The sequence below is a fragment of the Pipistrellus hanaki genome, assembly GCF_964339955.1.
Source record: "Pipistrellus hanaki genome assembly, chromosome: 9".
Lineage (NCBI taxonomy): Eukaryota > Metazoa > Chordata > Mammalia > Chiroptera > Vespertilionidae > Pipistrellus > Pipistrellus hanaki.
The window spans coordinates 52,737,206-52,742,539 of NC_140511.1; the positions used below are offsets into that span (position 1 = coordinate 52,737,206).

At 48.8% G+C, this 5,334-nt stretch overlaps 1 long non-coding RNA gene across 1 annotated transcript; it reads right to left on the minus strand.

Annotated features, from left to right (window-relative positions):
* Positions 1 to 1,015: 1,015 nt before the first annotated feature.
* On the minus strand, positions 1,016 to 4,647 carry LOC311627471. The gene is made up of 4 exons (XR_014795924.1): positions 4,443 to 4,647; positions 4,134 to 4,230; positions 3,572 to 3,682; positions 1,016 to 2,464 (listed from the first exon to the last, which is right to left on the minus strand). It is a non-coding gene; the product is annotated as an uncharacterized lncRNA (long non-coding RNA).
* Positions 4,648 to 5,334: the final 687 nt, after the last annotated feature.

Genomic DNA, 5,334 nt, shown 5'->3' on the forward strand with positions numbered 1-5,334 from the left:
GCGACATTTAACGCTGGTGGGTCTTGATCCAGCATCTAGAAAGGTTCAGCAATCTGGACAGGGCCATGTGTAGATTAAATAAGAGTCCAAAGACGAAAAATAATTTTAAAAGGCATTTGGGGTCAGAGGAGCTTTAGCTTAAGGAGCTAAATTCTTAGTTCCCCCTGTCTCAGACCCCTTACTTTTTATTAACACAAATTGTTCTAAGGCAAGGTGGAGATAAATTCTTCAAAGGATTTTGTATAGAAGCATGGTCAGATTGGGGAATAGCCTGTGGCTGTTCAGGTATTTGGCCAACAGGAGGCAATAACATGCAGATTAAGAAACCCTGAGCTGTCTGGCAACAAACAATCATCCTATTCAGGTTTAGAGGAAATGCCTTTAGCCCACTCCAACAGGTGATAATATATGTGACTCAGCCCTTGTTGAGTCCCCAAGTTCCATCAACCTTTTGATGAAACTCTTGCAATTATGACATGCTGGAATTGGCTTCCGGCATTACCCTACTTATTTTCATATTCTTTGGATGCCACACTCTGCCCACCATATGAAATTTTCTCTACTGCCCACTCTGCCCGCTGTGGGCAGCCAGTCCCAGACCTCATACCAGCCAGCACTTTTCTACTAGCATGGGCGGCATCTGCCTGGTGGCTTGGGTCACCATGGGGCCACATTGTTCAACTCTTTGACCACAGAGATGTCACTGCCCTCTGACACCTCTTAAGCTATGAAGCATTTCACTCTCACCTTTGGCGTTCTCTCTCCTCTCCACACTGGCTTTTGGAACTCTGACCCTTGGGCCAATAGCTGGACTCTTTCTGAGTGACCCTATTTCTGTCCCCAACCAGAACTTCAAAACTTCTTCTCCTCCCCTCCTCCCAGTCTTAACTCAGACTCCAGACTTTGTCCTCTCTCCCCAGCCGTCCCAGAGCCAGGGTTCCAGAAAGACATCACCGGCCCTAGGCCTCCTTCCATCCGACTTCAGCATAAAAGGGGAGGCACAGCCAGCTTGTTTCTGCTTTCTCTTAATATATTTTTATTGATTTCAGAGAGGTAGGGAGACAGTGAGGGAGAGAGAGATAGATACATCAACGATGAGAGAGAATTATTGGTCAGCTGCTTCCTACACACCACCTATTAGGGATTGAGCCTGCAATCCGGGCATGTGCCCTAACCAGGAATCCAACTGTGACCTCAACCAATGAGCCACTGGGCGTGGCCATTTCTTCCTTTTTTTCCTTGTTTATGGCCATCTCTCTAAGCATGGTTAGACCAATACTCTGAGACTTTACTACAGTGTTGCTCTGACCCAGAGAAGGAAATGGGACCGAGAAGGAATGCTGGCCAACCCAAAAATATTTTTTGTGCCTTTTTTGAGACTCGCCATAACTCATCTGTCTGGAGGGAAGTGGTGATGTTCCAGTGTCTGTTTGATAAGCCCACAGACCATGGGAACCAGGAGAAAATGGCACTGCGGGTTACATGGGCCTCGGTCGCATTCCCGAGCAGAACAAGTGTTACTGTGGGTGACACAGACCAGAGCTCAAAGCAGATGCTGGTTTGTCCTGTTCTCAGAGGAAATGCTGGCTGGAAACCGAGCTCTGAGACAGGGTCAAAAGCAGCAATGCTCTTTCTGGCCACAGAAATGCACTGGGAGAAGACAGAACCCAGAAAAACCTACGGGACTGTCCTTAAAATTAATCATGACTGATGGTCGTCCAAGGGAGTGAATGGATCCAGGACAGGGAGAGAGATGTCTGATCAGAAGGCTAAGTAGGATATTTCCCAAACTTGCTTTTTGTCCCATTAAAAGCTCATCAGGACAAATCCTTTGGGAGACCTAACACAGCCCCTCTGGAAGCATTTGAAAAGGCAGATTATTCATATCTGGGCAAGAAAGAGGATGTCAATTTAGATGTTCTCCACTGGATGGAGATAGTAGCAAAAACAGGGCAAACAGAATCATCAGAGCTGATAAAATCTTGGAAATGATCAAATCTGGGTTTTGTACAGAAGAAAAGTGGGGCTCAGAGAGGAGTGAGGACATGTCCAAGGTCACACGGTCACAGGGTGCAGGAGGAAGGAGAGACAGGACACTCAGGTCTGCAGACACCCGGCCCAGGCCTGTTTTCCCCTGCACTGAGCCTTGAAGGACAGCCTAGGAATTGGCCAGGATGCTTGCTTCCCTTTTCGGCTGCTCTGGGGCTAGGGAGAGATGGGCCAGGTCCTAAATGCAACTCTCTGGGAAGTCTCCAGCAGGTTTGTCAAATGCTCCTGCCAGTGCTGAGCTGGCAAAGGAGGGTGGGGAGAAGTGCTTAGAAATCCTGAGCACTGAAAGGTGGCCTGTAATTGTAAAATTCCATTTCCTTTCAATTAGCAGCTGATTGCCTTTGATGAGCTGCAACATTGTTTCCTCCGTGTAGATTAGGAGTCAGAGCAGTCAATGAGCTGTGAAATTCTCTCCCTGCTGAAACAATAGACAGTGATTAAAGCGCTGCTAATCCGATCATTATAGCAAGAGCCCACTGATCATTAGCTGCTAACCAGATCCCAGAGAGCAGCTCCAGCCGGCCAAGGCAGGCTGAATGCAGCAGGTAAATGCTGCCAATATGCCAGCCTCCCTCCTCTCCATGCCCAGAAGTCCCTGGTGGACCCCCAGGCTTGGGGTGGAAACCAGGATGCCACAGTGGAGGTGGGGAATGAGCCTGCCAAGGACGGCTTGGTGTGAGGGAGAGAGCTAGGACTTTGGAGGCAGATGTAACAGATCTGGATTAAATCCTGCACCCTTCTCTTCCCCCCACTACTCCCTAGGTGGTTGGTTAACCTCCGAGCCTTAGATAAGTTATTTGTCCCAAATCCTTAATAATACCTTCCTCCTGTGGTTGTTCTGAGGATTAATAGCACAGCCTAGGGAGATCCCTGGCATCATGCTAAAAGTCAGCCATAACGCTAACTAACATTTCGAGGGTTTGCTACGTGCTCAGCAGCGTTCAATGGGCTTTGCGTGGATTAACGTGTCTAATCTTCATAACAGCCTGATAAAATAGATGCTATTATTAACACCTACTTTTTTCAACCAGGAACACAGAAGTTGAGTGATGTGCTGGAAAACTCTTAGCCATCAGTGACAGGGTTGGGATTGGAAACAGGCAAGCCAGCTCAGAGGCCCTGCGGTTCATCCTTGTGGTTCATCCCCCCTTTCTCCCCGCTTCCCCCAGCATCTCCTTCCCACCCCCCTCCCCCACTGCTACTTTGCTGAAATATTAACATTCATTGTCTTACTTTTTGAGGCCTGTAGTTTTCCAACTTTACTGTACAGATCACCCTGAAAGAGGGCTAAAAATGCGGATCATCAGGCCAAAGCCTCAGCGATTCACGTTCAGCAGGGTAGGGACGAGATACAGGAACAGGGGTGTTTATTAAAGTACCTCATGCAATGCAGGTGCCGTGGTCCAGGACCTACCTGGAGAAATGCTCTATGTTCTGGGGAGCAGAGGTGTGGCTGGTCAGGGCCTGCATCTCACCCAGGGCTGCCCCCCATGTCCAATGAGGAAAGCACAATGGAACTTACAGAGGAGTGGAAGGAGGTGGAGAGAATAGGTTCTGGGGCCACAAATGTCAGGGTTTGCAACTGTTCCTGCCCTTCCTGGAGGGGCCATGGACATCATCCAATACAGACGACCTTTGAGAACAAAATGGAGAGTTTTATCATGATTCCCAGGTTGCAGGCACAGGCTGGGACTGGCCCAGGCAAAGGGCACAGGGCAGCTGATGCTGTTGGTGCCCTGCCCATTTCCCTTGGTTCTCAATAGCAGCCATGGAGCACGACTAGCCTGAGCTAGGGACAAGCAGGAGGGTGGAGTTAATGTCCCTGAAATCTATCAATAAACACCTAGCGTCCTTGCCCCTTTGCTGGGATAATCACTCTGCAAATAAATGCCCTAGCATCCTTGTCCCTTCGCTGGGATAATCACTCTGCAAATGTTCGGCTCCATCTCTTGGAGTTCCGCAGCAGGGCCTAGCTCCTTGCTCACCATAACTTATAACTCAACTTTGATCTTCTGTCCTTCCCCTATTTTACGTTTCACATCTTTGCTAGTTTCCTGCAATCGCCTCCCAGATGAATTACTTACCGCAGATGCTTTCCCCAGGATCATCTTCTGAGCTCAGAGGAGTCCTGTTTCCACTGACTACCTGTGCAGGGTGGGCAGGTAGTTAAATCTCCGTATCCTGAAGAACGAAGTAGAAATGATGATAGTTAACCCATGGAAAACATAGGACATAGTAAGCATTCAACAAGTGTGCAGTTCCACTGTTATTATCCCGGTCAAGTGTGAGAATATTGGTCACTGCTCTGATGCATATCTGGAAACATTCCTTCTCTCTTCATGCTGTTGCTGTGGCCCTCACCTCTGCCCCTGCCTGTTGCCAGCACCTCTTACCTTTAAGGTGGCCTCCCGACTGTGGCCAGGGCGCCGTCCTCTCATTTCACCACTCCCTGCTATATACCCGTCAGAGTACATGGCTCAGAGACATTGTAATATATATTTTTAAAAATCTGTTTGGAGAAATGGCTCAGAATGGCCGCTTCCGAAGGAGAGCGTGTATTTATTTACATGCAGGAACCTAGCACTTATGCTGAAGATTAACACGCACTTCTGAAGTCCCAAGTTGATCCTTGCTCCCGCTTCCAAATACTTTCCATTGCTGTTCTGGAACAAGATCCAAATATAGCCTTCAAGGTCCTGCGCTGACCTCTCTGCCGCCCAACAGGTCCGCTGGCACCGCTTGTGCTCCGAGGCCCCTTTCTACCAAGAACAGCCCCCCCCCCCCACCGCCCCACAAAGCTCGCCCCTCTTCCCACTCTCCCTTCAAATGACATCGAAATGAGGTGTGATCGCCTACTCCTTTTAATTTTTTGCCAAGCACAGTAGAGCAGCTGATTTCAGTCATTTCTACCTATGGTTTCCTCCTTAAAGCTAATTAGTTTCTTTTCAAGTAATTGCAAATAGTACATTTCCCAGGCTCTTGGAGTCAAGGCTGACAACTAGCTGGTTGGAGTGGGTTCTTATCAATAGCTCACAGAAATTAGCCATGCCAACATCCCACTGGGGCCCTGAGGCTTGCTCTAAGTTGTTTAGAATAAATAGCTCGCAGAAGTCCCAGGGCTCTTTTGTGAATGGCCCTACTGATGTGAAAGCTCTGGGGTGTGGTGGGCAGTTGGGAGCTTCCTTAAGCATCAACAGAGATCAGCTCCACAGGCACACAATTTGCTGTGCTCCAGGCGCCAGGCTTGATGCTGAGTGTGGTCCAGGGGACTGGTGGAGGGGGGGA